The sequence below is a fragment of the Pinus tabuliformis genome, chromosome 3_2, assembly GCF_031772625.1.
Source record: "Pinus tabuliformis cultivar Carrire ecotype Pingquan chromosome 3_2, CPIR1, whole genome shotgun sequence".
NCBI lineage: Eukaryota > Viridiplantae > Streptophyta > Pinopsida > Pinales > Pinaceae > Pinus > Pinus tabuliformis.
In genome coordinates, this window is record NC_142302.1 from 121,460,613 (window position 1) to 121,478,114 (window position 17,502).

General features: G+C 38.9%; 1 pseudogene; it reads right to left on the reverse strand.

Moving 5' to 3' along the window:
• The window catches only part of LOC149180112 (uncharacterized), a 104,682-nt pseudogene that overhangs the window by 60,996 nt on the left and 26,184 nt on the right, over positions 1–17,502 (reverse strand).

Sequence of the window (17,502 nt, forward strand, 5' to 3'; positions counted from 1 at the left end):
ATCCTGAAAGAATACAAGCCATCCTCCAAATCCCATTTCCAAGAAACATTAAAGAGCTACAAGCATTCCTTGGGAAAATCAACTTCTTGAGAAGATTTATTCCAAATCTAGCTGAGTTGATAAGATTGTTAAGCAACATGTTAAAGAAGGATGCCAAGGTAAAATGGTCTCTTGAAACCAAGCAAGCATTTGAGAGTATCAAATCAGCCTTAACGCAAACCCCTGTCCTAACTAGCCCACAGTTTGACAAAGATTTTATCATATTTTCGTTTGCATCTGATCACACTATAACCGTTGTCCTTTTGCAAAAGGATGAACAGGGAGTTGAAAAGCCAATTTCTTTTTTCTGCCAAGCTCTAAGAGACGCCCCTTTGAAGTACCCAATAATGGAAAAGCAGGCCTACGCACTTGTTAAGGCCATCAAGGATTTCAGAGTGTACATTTTATATTCACACGTGATTGCCTATGTCCCACATGCTGCTGTAAAGGACATATTGACTCAAGAAGGATTAGAAGGCAAAAGAGGCAAGTGGATTGCAAATATCCTTGAATATGACATAGAAATAAAACCAACCAAGCTGATAAAGGGACAAGGTTTAGCTAAACTGATGTCCGAAACAAATTTTCAAGCCTTAGAGATTAACCAGCTGGACAATGAACCGGAGCTGGCGACTCCACAGATCAGTGAAATCTTTTTACAATCCCCATGGTACGCTGATATATGCTTTGTATTGTTAAACCTGTGTGCTCCCCCAGGATTGTCCAGAACCAAGAAAAGATTTTTGAAAATGAAGGCTTTAAAGTTTTGTGTTATAGATGGTGCATTATTTTGGAGAAATCATGAAGGTATATTGCTTAATTGTTTAACCATGAATGAAACTAACAATGTCATGAAAGAATTCCATGCAGGTGACTGTGGAGGACATCTATATTGGAAGTCCACTGCTGATAAAATTTTAAGGGTTGGTTTTTATTGGCCCTCTCTTTTTGCAGATGTAAAGAAGTTTGCCATGTCATGTCACAAATGCCAAATTTTTGAGGGCAAGAGAAAGTTATTGCCCCTGCCCCTTAAACCCATCTCCACAGAAAAACCTTTTCAACAATGGGGTCTTGACTTCATTGGAGAAATCCATCCCTCTTCCTCAGGCCAGCACAAATGGATCCTAACAGCCACTGACTATTTCACTAAGTGGGTTGAAGCCATTCCCTGCAGATAAGCCAATGACACCATCATTATCCAATTCCTTGAGTGCAATATCCTTTCCAGATTTGGCTGCCCTGAGAAAATCATCACTGACAATGCCGCTGCCTTTAAGTCCAAAAAGATGATCAATTTTTGCCACATATTTCATATTACCTTGGGCCACTCCACAGCCTATTACCCTCAAGGTAATGGCTTGGCCGAATCATCTAACAAAAGCCTCATCAACATCATAAAGAAAGTGTTGGAAGAAAACAAGAAGAACTGGCACAAAAAACTGGTAAATGCCCTATGGGCAGACAGACTTTCAAGCAAAAGATCAATTGGGATGAGCCCTTATGAGCTAGTATATGGCATGGAGGCCAGGTTTCCTTCATCCCTGGGAATTCCTACTATCAAGTTGTTACAAGAGATTCAAGCTGAACCGAATGACATTCAAAGAAGAATCAATCAGACCATTCATCTGCAGCAAACCAGAGAACAAGTTTATGACAGAGCTCAAATTGTGCAAGAAAATCTCAAAAAGATGTTTGATAAGAGAGCTAAGGCTGGGGATTTCAATGTTGGTGACAAAGTTCTAAGATGGGACTCAAGAAGAGAAGACAAGGGCAAACATGCCAAATTTGATTTTCTTGGAGAGGTCCATTGGTTATTTCTGATGTTCAGGGAAATAACACTTATTTTCTCAGATTCGTGGAGGATTGTTCTACTGAAGAAGGCCTTGTCAATGGCCGTATGCTGAAGCATTACCATGACCCCTTTTAAAGGGACACAATGCAGTTTGTATATATCTTTGTACAGTCTTAGTTATATATATCAGCACTTTGTTTTCATTTTTATAAGCAAGCCGATTGTTTAAGAAGCAGCAGTAAATCTGTGAAGATCCAGCCGATGCAAGTAGTCCAGTTTTAAAGGCCCTATCTCTGCACTAATTTCAGCACAACAGCGAAGAATAGCACAGACACATCACAATATATCATGGTAAAGGCAAGTTGTTGCAGATTATAATCCTCAGCCAAAAGAATGTTGACAAGGAAGAAGAAATAGGTCAGTAACTGTTCAGGACCAGAGTCAGAGGAGATACATCAGTTTTGGCCCATGATTTTCAGAGGCATAATGCTCAAACAATGTTGTACATAATTATCAAGCACGCAGAAGAAAGCAGGCGATGCTGTACAGTTCACAGTAATTCAGTTGAGGAGGAGGTTGTTCATAGTTCAAAGTTTATGTTTTCAGCAGCCAGAACAAAGAAGTGTTTCCAGTCTACAGCAACAAATAGAAGATCAAGGCAATCTGACCTGCTGTTCTTGGCTTTTCACAAGGAAAAGCCATCCCCAAGTGGAGCCACTGTTAGCCTCCTGTTGCAACAGGGTATCATCTTTCATGATTGACATTTTTACATGCCAAATATGTCATACTTTGCAGGCTACAGTGTTCCATATTTCCACGAGGTGCCATAAAATATGCTCAGTCCAAATGCACTGCTGTATTCCAATTTTTGATGAGTAGTTCCAGTTTTTGAAGAGTTTTCATTTAAGGGAGGTCCAAACAGTTTAATCTTGGTCTCCCTAGGTTTCAATTTCCTGTTTTAGAATATAGAGAATGATATCTGTCCAAACAATTTAATCTTGGCAGATTTGTAGATAGGTAGAGAATCAAAGGGACCCAACTGTTTAATCCGAGCCCTGGCAGAAATAAGTGTAGATTTAGATAGGAAAAATTCAAAAGAAAAATTGTAAATCTGGGTTTGCAAGTCTAAGTGCACCCAATTCAAAAGAAGAAAAAATGTTAGGAAGGTAGGCTGGGTAGGTAGTTGTGTGGTTGCAGAAAGGCAATTTATGATCAATTTTGTGTTACAAAGTGCTTTATCTTTACAGATCACAGTGCAGGCAGTTTTCATGCAAGGAAGCTCAAAGGTGGACATAACTAACTCCCCCTTCTTCTAAACCCCCAAGTCACTTACTAATTTCCCAAAGAGGTCAAGATCTGCTTGATTCCTCTTAGTTTCATCATCATCCATATTAGTTGCCTTGGTGAAGATCTGCTTCACTCAAGGATTTTATTTCTTTTCAAACTCTTTTCCCCAAAATTAGCCTAAGGTCCCTGACCTTAGCACCTGCTTATCATATTCATATTAACTACTAACAAGTATTATATAACTCCCTATCAGTTCTCCCCTTTCCCCTACTAAAATTTTGTATATAAAATTCCCCTATGTAAATATTCCCCCCTGGCAATATAGCCATATTTTCTCTAAGTCAGGGAAAGAACAGTCCATCTGGGGCTGCTCTTAGCCCATCCGTTTCTAAGCAGGGATTAATCTGACACCTGGCCAGATTAATAACCTCTTCCCTAGCCCTAAAAACCCTCAAAAACCCACTTTTTTCCCCCTTATCCTAAGTTTCGGGCATAAATTGCTAAACCCGCGCGCAAAAACCCATGTTCTACCCCTATTCCTAAGTCCTAACTGTAAATACATTAACCCGTGCTCGTATTAACCCCTAAACCTAAGTTTCAAACCCCACTTGCGCACGTTATTAAATTTGGAATATTCTGCGCATATTCCCCGCCCGTATACCCCTGCCGACTCGCCATCGCCGCCAGCCGTTGGATCATCCGCCCCGCAGATCTACGGCTGACGGGCCCTCCCATCCCCGAACCGCCCGAGCTTTAGCATCTGGGAGATGGGCGGTATTACCGCCGTACTCCCGCCACGCATCAGGCTCTGGGGTGTGGCGGAGCCCCTCCCCCCAAAACCGCCCAGGCGCTAAGGCGGTGCGCCCAAAACCGCTTACTGCCCTCCCCTGTGATGTAAGCCCCGCGTCACCTGCCGAGTCACCTGCCACTGTACATGCCACGTCACCGTCCGTACATGATGACGTCACCCGCTGACGTCATCCCACCACGTCATCATGTTGACATCATCGCTGACGTCACCCGCCATACGAAGTCACATCCGCTGACGTCATGCTGACGTCATCAGCACTTTTGGCGCGAAGGGCAAAAATCGCACTTCGGAGCCCCGGAATCAGTTTCTGAGGCAGTTTTTGATGAGCATCGCTCATCACTAGATTTTTTGGGCCAGAATGGGGAATCTTCAAGGAATCTTTTCATTCTGCGGTCCCCAGGAAGCCCGAAAGGCGCCAAATGAACCATTTTCTTCGCGAAGCACTCAGAAAGGAGCAGAAAACAGTTTTGAAGAAAACAGAGGCCGAACAGCGGCCATTAAATGATGATGTAACACACATCACGTCAGAAAAGCATCGGTTTATTGCCAAAGAGTATCAAAGGAAGATGATGAGCCAAAGAGTATCAGCCGAAGATTTTTTAGAGGCTCGAAGCACCTGAACATTGATGAGCCCCCCCAGAAAGTCAAATCAAGAGGCGTAAGCCCATCATTGCCCTCAAATCACAGTTAAAGCTTTAAATGCAGACAGACAGCAGAGATGCAGAAACCCATACACATTTATTTCAGAAAACACTGCAGTTAGCCACCAAGGACAACATCATTTACTCAGTTTTGATATGGCGGCCCTGAGCGCAGCCCGAGATATTTTTTGCATTTATTTCTGGATAGGATTAGGTTAAGTAATCATCATTCTTTCAGACCTAATTAGGTCAAAATGTAATAAAGGAACTCTGTAGATAGTTTTGCCCTATATATACCGCCCTCTACATTGTTACAAGGGTTGGTTGATTGAGAATTTTCACTGGAGACTCGCATTGTATACCTGAGTTTTTCTATAATCAAAGATTGTTGAAAGCTTGGAGAGCAAACTGACTGTTGTAAATGAATGTTTTTGGAGATATGAATATGGAATTCTTGTGCTGCAGCCTGAATCAATAAGTGCATCTTACCTCTGTTTATTGTTTACCACTATCTAAATAGCAGAAAGAAAGAATAGCTTAGAATTTGTTTAAATACACTCTATGCTCAATTTCTGCTATTTCTTTATGTTTTCCTCTGATTGAATTGGTTATGAATATGAATTCCTCCTGGCTCATGTTTACCCCGATTCACTTGTGTTGGCCAATTATCTAGGGATTCTTCGCTGCCCCTAGGTAGAGCTCTGTTACCTCCATCTGTTAAGCTGATTGAGAGATTCTTAACTGCCTCTCATTACTTAGCATTCTTCCCATCATTTGTTTCCTGCTCAGCTATCTTGCTCCACTTTACCTCTCTTGTGACCGAATAAATGCACCAGCAATTCTCCTCCTCGACTCCACGCCCAATGGTTTGAAACTTCCAGACTATGCCTTGCCTCTCTGTCTGAAAACATCAATTTTCCCACCAAAACAAAACAAACACCCCCTGAACTCAAAACCTAGCCTAAAATCATTTTCAACAAAGCTAAATCATAAAGAGAGAACCCTCTCTGATTGCAGGTTGGCTAGAACCTGCGGTCCAAAGTTGGTCTGTGGTTACCTCGGCCGTATCCTTTTCCGGAGCTTAAGGACAACCTGAGTGATAACAATATCTATGACCCTTTTCCATTGATGTCAAAGGAGGAGATATTGCAGACATTGATGTAACAAGAAGAGGGAATTTGAATAGGGAGAGATTGTAGGTATTGCACTTGCACATGAATAGGGATACATTGCAGAGACTTCACTTGTACAAGAGGATCTCTTGAATTTTTTTTACATAAAACCATCAATAATTAGCGGTTTTCCATCAATGAAAAGGGGGAGGATTTTTTCACATAAAGTTGTCATTTATGACAACACTATGTAAATTATATCAAAGGGGATGTATGGGACAACAGCAGTAGGACCATACTTGATGATGAAAGAAGCAGCATGACCATTTATGAAGCAATATGACAGTTGGACCTTCATAAGGTCTCATTACATGAAGATATGGGTGCTTGAAGTTATTCAAGTTTTTAATATATTACTAATAGCATGATTGCATACAGTTCATCGATACCTTTCTAACAATATAATTTTCTAATAAAAAATCCTCCATGATGAGAGGATATGGCTAATTGAAAATTATCATAAGATTGGGTCAAATTGCAAGGGAAAACTATAGGACCAAACCCAAATTATTAAAGCGTTAAATAGTGTACAAGTTCAGGGTAGATCCACCATTGAACAGATATATCAACGGCCAAAAGCATGTGGATTTTCATACTATTAATGTTGTTAAATGGTGTGCAAGTCTCGGGTCAATCAACAACATCACTATTAGGTCAACGATCAATTGAAAGAAAAGTTGCATGAAGTTTAAATTTCCTTGTTGGACCAATCAAATGGTCACACGAGGATAATGGCATGGCCCCTTTGAATGAGTGACACATGCTTATTTTCATAGTCAGCAATCACGTAACAACTCAGACATGTGGCAGAAATATATCGGGTGAGATGTGGAAAAAAAATATAGTGTGGTATGACACATGGCATAACACATCAACGTTGACATTATCATGATGATATGGCACCACCTAGGGCTACCACATGGCAGTGACAAATGGAAGTTTTGGATTGGTTAAAAGCCCAAAAGTAGGCGATAAGTGGTACCCCTCAAGGGCCACCACGTGGCATGATGACATCATGCATCATGCAGATAACCAATGACCCTTGGGTCTCGGTCATATGGGCACAGTCACATGGTTTTGATGTACATCTATTAAGGATTACTTTTCGGCTTTAATTATATCACATGGTCATTTTGGTGGTAAAGTTATAACGATTGGTCAGCTTATCCATTCCATGGGACCTCTTGATTAGTATAAATATGGGGCTCGATTTATCATTTAAGGTATACACACATTTCTTATTTTGGTTCTGTTGTCGTTGTGACAACAACCCTCCATAAAATTTTCCTAACTCAATTTTGGAGCCTACTTGAACTATCTTTCCAGGCTACCTAGTGTCATCATGTTGTTTGATTTGTCATTCTTATGTTTTATCTAAGTGTCGCATCCTCCTAAGTCAATGTTTTTTAGGTGTTGTCACCTTACCTTTAGAAGTTCTTGTGTTATCTTGTCCAAGGGTAGGTTAAGCCATATTTTTTCTTGACTTGGAAACTAGCCTTATTCACCACACAAAAGCAAACAAAAGCAATAAAATTTGCACTTTTAAGGAAAAACGCACTTCAATATCACAAAGAGTTGCTCTCTTGTTGAGTGCACTTGTTGGCGTAAAATTATATAGGATAGAGACCTTGGGTTCAGGCACAAGGGCCAACAAAAGATCTGTTATAGTCTAGTGCAATGCCAGAATTTTCACCTTACCCAAAATGAGAAAGGTGTCTCACCCAAGGTGTGCCACAACCTTACTCAGATAGGGATTAGAACCAGGCGTCAAGGAGAGTTGCGTAAAGACTATCATTCCTGTCTTCTCTAGAAATTGTAGCATCTGACACATATCATCATAAATCGTAACAAGAAAAACATCCAAGAGATAAGCAAAAAATAAAAAATAAAAAGAGGCCATGCAACTAACACATTCACACCCATAAAGCAATCTTGCAATTCTTCCCATTAACTTGAAGCATCATTACATTCTGGCTCTATGACCATTCAGAAAGGACCATGAGAATCAACATACAAAGTAGCTCAAAATCAAGTAACTAACACATTCACACCCATAAAGCAATACTGCAATTCTTCCCATTAACTTGAAGCATCATTACATTCTAGCTCTATGACCATTCAAAAAGGACTAGGAGAATCAACATACAAATTAGCTCAAAATCAAGTAAGCATAGAACAAAGATAAGTCTGATAGACACAGCGGTAGCATCTCGGCATATGCATGCTCTCCCTTTTTTGGTTGCCTTTTCCTTTATATTTTATAAACTTTTCTCACCTGAACTGTTAGTTTCTTCCTCCGATGCCACGCCCTTTCCTCCTTGACTGCTTTTGTGGCTCGACTACGACTTCTACTTCTCTCATCGACGACAGTTGCAGCCTGACTGTGCTTACATGTCCCATTTTTTTCCGCTTATCAACTTCAACATCTAACAGGTCTTGGTGGATTTCCTCTCTTTCCTCTATTGTTTCCTTCACAACTGCCCCTTGGTCAGACTTGGTCAAAACGTGTCAAAATATCTACTCCATAAAAACGAAGGACCCAACAGGCCCCAACCACAATCAATTGAATCGTCCCTGAGCCCATTGTATGTTGATGTTGTTGTTGCTTCTTTCTTTTGCAGGACTCCTTCTTGTGCTACTTCTTCCTGACACATTCTTTCATGTGTTGCAGGTTCTCCTTCAAATGAAGGACCTGAATATGGGACAAATTGGATGGCTACATTCTTGAATTGTCTATATTCAACCAAGGCCAACTGCTAGGGTTCCGTGAGAGTACTAGCTTGCTCAATAAATTGTGTGGTAATTTTAGTTGTGAGTTGGTCGGGTTTGGCATTTAGTAGAGCATTCGATTGAGTATCTACTTCTACTCAAAGTAGTTGTAGTTTATGGAAATTGACCTTTGCTGGTGGATTGAGGTCACGAAGCAGGGCCTTGCTTGTGCGCGAGTCATCCTCAATCTGTTGGATTTTCTTCTTGAGAATGTTAGCATGTGAAAGAAGATCTTGTTGTTGGTTGAGGTTGAGTGTGGTCAAGGCTTGTTTGAAGAGTTGGTGAACCTATTGTTGTAGAGTATAGAACGGTTGATTTTTATTGGCGAGGAATATTGACTAGTCATGAACTTGAGTGAAGATTTATTTTTCCTCTCCCATGGCCTGATGAAGGGATGCCTTCAGAGACGCTGCATCAATGATCTTTTGTTCAATATCATTGGCACACTGGGTTGTTGGATTAGGAAATTCTCTTTGGTTGGATGTGATAGTCATATGAAGCTCCTTGTTTACTAAAACAAGGTCAGTATAGGCAGTCCTAATGTGATCACAACAGTCTGAGAGAGTGTAGGATGAGAAGTCCTGTGGTGCGTTTGGTACTACCTCAACAATGGTAGGACAAAGTACCTGTAATTTGCTTTTCCTAGAGAAGTTGATATCATTCATCGACAATAGAAAGAAATTGTTGTTGTTGTTGATCATGTTCAATTGTCAAATAATTGTGCAGCACCTCTTCTTAAGAGGCGACCAATTGCAAAAAAGTAAATATTTGAGAAGATGACTAGCTCTAGAATTCATCGGGTGCCATGGTAGTAGGTAGAAGAAGTCTCATGTTGTAAGGTCTCTGCAGTGTGGGCTCTAGCGTGGTCAGGAAGAGACTGTGGTGGTGAAATGTGAATTGGGTTGCATGTTTGAGGTGGGACAGTTATAATTTCTTGGCCCTTCGAGTTAGAGTGAATATGATATATAATTGTTGGTTGTGGGCCTAATGGGAGTAACAAAGATAACAAAGGTATGCTAACCGACTCCATAGTTGTATGTTGAACAACGAGTGTGTTTTGATTAGTGTCAGTGATGGATTGAATTACGAAATCAACCTCCATCTCGATCTCTGTGCTGAGAAGGTTGTCATTTGGAGGAAGGTTTGAAATGGTTGCGGAGGGGGAGGTCATGCGGGGTTATGGGTTGTGATATGTTGGGGATGCAGTGGAGGTGGATTGCAGGATTTCCTTAGTGATTTGGGTGCTAGCAAGAGAATGTGGTTCTTCGTCGGTAAGATCGATGACTTGGGCAGAGGTAACTATAACAAGTTTTCGGGGGAGCGATGGAGGTCAAGTAATAATCAGATGGGTGTCATGGACTATGGGTTCAATGACATAATGAGGGCCCACTAGGGGTAGTGAGGCAACCATTGGGTTGAATGACAAAGTACTAATCGGACTAACATTAAGAAATTCAGAGAACATGGGTAGGTAACTTACTAATGATCTGATACCCTCGAGGGTGTTGTGAACTTATATCATCATTGTCTTGAATCTCTTATAGACATGATTGAGCGTCTCTTCTGCTACTTTCTTCCAGGAGGTGGAGGGGATATCACAAGGTAGCGATTGTGGAAACATCCCTTCAAAAGAATATGTCTTCTTGTTGTCTCAGACCTCACCAACGACTCCAGGCTAGGATAGGACTTTAGTGTGGAATGCCTCTTTTGAGAGAATAAAAGGCAAATCACACATCTAGCAAGTTTATGGGTTGAAAACCTTAGGGTGAATCCAGATGGTGTCATGGCAAACACCAAACCGTATAGCATGTGAATAGCCATCTAAAAGCAATGGTGGGATTCTAGGGACGACTTTGGTGACGACAAGCATATTTTCATACCTTCTTGTGAAGGAGACCTCATTGATTTCCTTGCTATTCGGGTCCCCTGAGGCTCGCCATGGGGATTACCTGAGAGCTAGGGGTTGATCATTAGATATTAAGGCTAGCTCTCTGCCTTTAAAATGACATCACTTCATCATTGCTAGAGAGATAATGAGATATCCATATATGAAGTATGTCACCCACTTGTACATATCCTTGCAGGCTTCAAAAATTTCATTCAACATAAAACTACCTTAGTTCATTTGTTCCCCCATTTCACAAGCTTCCACCACCAAGATAGTATATGGAGTGCATTTTCCCTTTGTGTAATGGCACCTTATTTTCCCAGCAATTATGTAACAATCGAACTTGATGGAGGGGACATTAATTGGGTCAATGTTAGATCCTTTTTCACCTCGCTAAGTAGCATACTTGGTGTAGCAATTATTGTGACCTGTTTTCTTCCTATGCTTGGAGGTAGTCTAGAATGCAGATGATGTTGTGGCTCCCAAAATAGATAGCCCTGTCAATTGCTGAATGTCACTAGAATGTATGGGGTATTCCTTGTCGATCCAGAGGGAACCTCCACACAGCCATCTAATAAGGAACTTGGTGCATTGCATGGTTGCGCCTGAGATAACAAAGACTGGTAAATTCTACAAATTCAACGGTGTGTATTGTTGTATTCATCATAAATCATATTTTATTATGGAAGATTGGGTGTCATCTTATGTGGTTGCAGTTTATATGAAAACTTTGTGCTTGAGAATGAGGAAATGAAAGGAATCTGATAAGTCATTTTCAACAAGTGTGGCCTCATATTTAGGAGGGAGACTTTCAATTTTTGTTACTCTAGGGTTGGATGGTGGGTGGGAATGGTAGTTTTGGATACCTTAGTCTTGACTATAACTCGGAAACTATAAACAACAGACACGGGGGGCTTGAATTTGGACTAAGAACCAGGGAAATTTGATAATGAAACCAAAGTGAGCAGTTCAAACACCTAAGATTTTCCAATGGAGAGCTTAACATTGCCATGCAAACTATATAGAAAGGCTTGACTCGACATTTTTTATTAGACCGTTTAACTCATTAAAACTACAATTTGTTATACTCTATTAAAATCATGGCATTAACAGTGAATGTGACCTTAACTTGACCTGGATGACGAAAAACTCAAAAGGTGGGTGATAACGATGATCAATTATTACGAGATGATGGAAAAATCCAAAAATTTGATAACCAGAACGTGTCAGGGATATTGCGGGAGAGATTTAACCCAGTTTCAAAAAGACATAGGGAATTATTACTAATTATGATGGATAAGACGATTGCCCGATGCATCTCCCCAACCATAATCCATTGTGGCAGGGTGCACTCAACTAACTAACAAACCTGATGCAAGTAACTTTATTTGTGACTGGCATAACTAACTCGACTTCAAATTTGACTAGCTAACTCTATCCTAAACCTAACTACGAACCTCATTCGAAGATCAAATCAATTTCATTAAGAAGAGGTTGGGCCATGGAAGGGCTTTAGGTGTGCGCCATTCACCCAGCCAGGCAATAGAATTCCATCGAGTTGTGCGAGTGTAATAGCTCCTGAACCTAACACCTTTGCAACAATGAATGGTCCCAGCCAATGCATTTGAAGATTCCCAGGATGTTTCAAAAAATTACTGTAATATAGGAGTACCTTGTCCCCGACTATGAAAGACATCCTCTTGATGTGCTGGTCATGCCATGCTTTCTGTCTCTCCTTCTCAAAAATCTAGTGAAAATCTTCCATAAACCTAGCTTCATCCAACTCCCATAGTTCGTCTAACCATTTTGCAACTAGTTCATCCTCTAACATCTCAGTGGCTCTTGCAATAAAGAGGTTGGGAATGATGATCTCGACAGGTACTACAGCTTCACAATTATAAACAAGCTAGAACGATGTATATTTATGCAAAATTTTAATGGGTGTACGGTAGGCCCACAAGGTAGTTGATACCCACTCGTCCCAGTAGTCTTTATTGGCAGAACATATCTTGGTGAGACCTATTAGCAATTCGTAATTCCTTCAAGCTGAGGAGAGAAACCCAAAGGTAACCACAAACCACTTTAAAATTGGAATCTAGCCCTTCCAATTTTAGAGAAGACTCTCTCTATATGAATCTTTAGTCTTAGGTCTTAGGCTAGGTATTAAGATCAGAGAGGGAAAATTTTAACGGTTTGATGGCAAGGAAGACGGAAAATCCATTGGGCATGGAGTCATATTAAGTTAATGGTTTTCAACAAGAGGATGAAAATTTGAGGAATCTTTAGACAAGGGCAAGGTAGGCAATCCTTCTGGTGTTTTTATAAAAAAAATTATATAGGGGTGAACAAAGGAATAGTGGAATTAAAAACATCTAAATCATCTAGCTGAGGATGAATTTTAGATATCTCAATGGAAAAAAACACTAAAATGTTCAATAAGCCATAACCGAGCACTTAAAAAGTGAGTTTTGAAACAAATTTTGCTTAATTAAACATGAATACATAATATTTCAACAATTATTGTAACAAGAGAGAAAATCACATACACAGGAGAAAATATCACCATCAGAAATTGACACATGAATCCTTTAAAAAAGCAGACTTTGGCCTTCATCATTCACTGCAAACTTTTAAATGCAAAAATATAATGTACAATGTTTTATTTCTCTAAAATTTACCAAACAACCCCTTGAACTTTGAAATTCATGAAATATATACAATTATCTCATCCTTGGACTTAGTGGGTCGAGATCAACCATTTCCCCAAACATAGAGTTCGTTACATTAGATTTAGAAATTGTTCTCTAGGAAATAGGGACCGAATTTCTAGAAAATACGGGTTAAATATTAGATCATATCTCTCGAATAATGATATTTGTTACAAAAAAAGGAGGTTTTTGTTTATGATCTTGTTCTTGATAGAAACCTCTCTCATTTTTTTAAAATTCTTCTCCATCTCCTCGTAATTTGTGCTCAAAGATCATGACTAAAACAACAAGTGACAAAATCTGAAAAATAAGTTGTAAATATTCATTTGAACATTCCAATATATGATACTTTTTATAACACTGAAGTACTTTAGTGTAATTTAGCTCATTTTTGACAAAAACCTCTTTCAATTTTTAAAATTCATCTCCATTTGGTGAGAAACCGATTTTGAAGTTAACTTCTAACACAGTGAAAACCGCAGTAAATCCCTTGCAGCAAAATTGCGATGAGCTTCCTTTTCATATTAGATGATCAATTCTTGAATTATGAACCTGAAATACACTTAAGGGTACTTCTCATAATCATTATATTCAATTACATGAGGTCTAGATACGAATTTCATGGTCAAACTGTTGACTGTGTGGAAGCAAAGAGAATTCATGATTTGCATGCTTATCATCACCTCCTACGCTTCTGAATGAGTCACGCATGTAAAAGATAACATGAACATCATCATATACCCTTTGACTAGCCTCCTTTCTTACTGCAAACCTGCCATCCTTAAAAAAACATCGCTTACAGCAGAAGCGCAACACAATTTCACCTACATAGGTTTGGATGAGCACTAGGGTCTCTGAACGAAGAAAATAGCTTGATGATGATGCTAATAGTATTAACAACCTCTTTGAGCCTCCATGAACTAAAATAGCACACAAAAAAACCCCATATTCTACTAAAATTCATGCTTATGATAGTAGCGCAACAGTTGTGTGAAAGCACAACGAATTGCTCAGGAAAAGCAAGGAAAACGTAGCGAGTTGAGGATTCAAGTCTTCATGAGGTCATCTAGGAATTTTCCTCGATAGGTAAAGGTAAATCAATAAATAAAAAAAAGATAAATCATTCAAGGAAATGAGGATCTAAAACCTGGAGGTGGCGATGACTCTTGATTTCCAAAAGCGCAGCAACTGTCCCTAAGCGCAGCAACGCCCCTACAGACTTAGCGCAACAAACTCCAACTGATGTCCAAAATGCCTTTGGTAGACCTAGGAACAAATCACCAGTTTCTTGGATGGAAAAACAAATGTTTGGACTCCCAAGATGACAAAAATCCCCTTCAAGAACAATCACTGTAATTTGAAGTTCAAATCATGAAAACACAACAAAGGAAGATCGCATATTTGTAGTACTAAAAGGTGATTTCATAACACATGCTTGATTTAAAAACAAAACTAAATGACATCACACGAATGATAAGAGAATAATGACTAGGTACCACCTTTCATTCATGACTTTGGATTACACATGACCCTAAACTTATTGAAACTAGACCTTACTAGAAACATTTTTAGCATCATCCTAACTTAGATTCAAACTAATCACATGACTTCACACTTCTCTCAAAAAACTAATAACTTGATCTCTAAGATATCATAACAACATTTTACAAATTTACCATAATAGTAGAAAAGACTAAGCTTGGCTTTTGACTACTATAACATGGGACACTAACATTGGCTCCAATGGGGATGGCATTCTCTCTGTGAGGTGCCAAAGAACATCATAGACCATGTGCCAAACCATTGGTCTTTTCCCATACTACACATTCACCCCGTGACCTTATCTTCAACTGAAGCCAAATGCAAACTAAAACTCAAACTGAAATTGTTGCCCATGGCTAAAACTGGGAGTGAAAAACAAACTGCGATTTTTGCAAACTCACTACTAAAAATCAATAATTGAAAATCATTGTAAAATGCTCATTCCCATGAGCTTATTTTCACACCTACCTACTCTAATTTTATCTATGAGTTTCCTGATCAATTGAAGTAAAAAATCCAATGCAACCACGAAAGCACTTTATCCACTGATTGAGTTCTTTACATGTGCTTGTTCACAAGAAAAATAAAAAACCTTCTTACTGGTAGCTCATTGAAAAATTTACAAACAGATAGAAATTCAAGAAAATTAGAAATCTTGGGACTGTTTATTGTCTCCAACAAAATTGCAAAAGGGTCTTCAAATGAATGAACACTGAAGTTCAGCTCATCCAACAGATTGTAATTCTTCTCTAGGTGGTTTACATACCATGAATACAAACTTTCATCTGCATCCTTGCTTTCATGCAATCTCAACTTATAGTTGTCATGATAGGGCTGCAAATCTTCATATGACTTTTGTAATGAAACCCCTGTTGGACAAGACAATGATGCTAGCTGCCAAACTAAGTCTTCATCATCCCTGTTTTCAAGCTCACAACTAGTCAAAAGATGAGAACTTTGACTGCAGAAACCATCCAAATAACCAACTATTGGATCATTGAGAACCTGAGAAGACTGCTGCAATTTGTTGTATATTTGTTCCAATGAGACTATATGATCTTTCATAAACTCACAACCCTTTGCTTCAGTGATAATTTTAAAATTTTCTTTAGGAACTCAAATGAAGAAAAACATAATGGCACAAAACTACCTTGAATTAATTCACAATGCTCTTCATGTTCAATAGCATAAGTGTGAGATTGTTGACTTATAATACTATGAAAATTCTCCTTCAACAATTGGAATGAAGAAAAACACAAGGGAAGAGTTCTTTCACATGATTTAATACTTTTCTCGTGTTCTTAATCGTTGTCATAACTGACATATGCAGGCTAACTGCTTTCTTTAAGTTGTTAAAACTCAACATTTTATGGTTGATAACATGTCATTGGTCGCTCTAAAGAGTCAACCTCAAAATCAACAATATAGCCATCATCATATTCATCATACTTGGGAAAGTCAACTACATCTGCAATGTCATCAAACATGAAAATTAGAACAGTAGCTTGCTCTTCTGCAGGTTGATCTGCCAATTCACCTTTGTGACTGTCTTCAAGTGAATACATAAAATAATCAGTTTCTAGCTCATGGTAACATGAATCAGCAACAAAACAGTTTGGGCCAGCAACTTCTTCTTCTTCTACAACATTTTCTTGGAAAGGAGGTCTTATTTGAACTTGAAGTCTTCGAAAACTGGGATTTCTTATTTGAGGGCGTGCCTATTGTTCTCTAACAATAGCTTTGTTTTCCAAAGTCAATCTTTCCATCAGCTTTTCCATTGCTTTCATCGTGACATCCAACTTGTCATCTGATGACGATGAAGGTTACTCCTCAAAACCTTCCTTTTTTTGCTTTCATCTTGGAAATTTTAGTCAACATATTTGCTTCCACTCCAATATCATTATTTTTTATATCCTCCAATGTGGATGGATTCCTTTCTCTGAGCTGATAAGAAAGCTCAACATTGAATCCATCATGGTAATGAAGTAAATCCAACCCTAGGGAAGGTTATATCTCAACAAGTACTGATTTGTACACCTTGTTAAATCTGGCTGAAAACTCCTAAATTGATTCTCTTAGACTTCTCTTTAGGTTTTCATATGCAGCCAATATTTGCAAAGGGTTCTTCTTTGCTTCCCATCTAGCAAGGAAAGTGTTCTCAAACTTTTGGAAATCGGAAATGATTCCAGCTAGCAGACTTCTAAACCATTTCTTAACTTCTCCTTGCAATGATTGAGAAAAATATCTCATACATACATCATCTTGTTCAATTTCCAACAAATCTATAAAACACTCAAAAGCATGGATGTGCTTTTCAGCTGCGATGTTCTCAAGCTCTCCATCAAACTTAGGAAGATACTTGAAATGATTTGGAGGAAAGTCATGGAGAACAAGAGGTAATTTTAGGGGTTTATATCTCTCTTGAAACCTAGAAGATATAGGGTTTGGTACAGAAGGTATGACAACGGCTTGGGTCACTTGAGGATCATAAAACTGATCATAATCATCATTAGGATATTTTTCAAGATCAAAATTGCAAGGAAAAGGAGATGTATTTACAATTTTAAAAGAGGGAGAATCAAGTGCATATTTATGGTCATCATTAGAATATGACAAGTAAAGGAAAAATATTTTAACATATTCAGGAAAGGACAAGAGGTATCTGATGAAAAAGAATAAGATTTCTTGGAAAAAATTGAAGCTTTGATACCTGTTTTTTCTGAAATGTCCCTCTATTTCTCTGTCAATTAAGGTTCATCCTCCAGTGGAATCTTTGAATCTGAATGTAACATTGATTGGAATCGCCAAGTGAATGGTACAACCTTCATGTGTTTGGCTTTTGTTCACCATCAA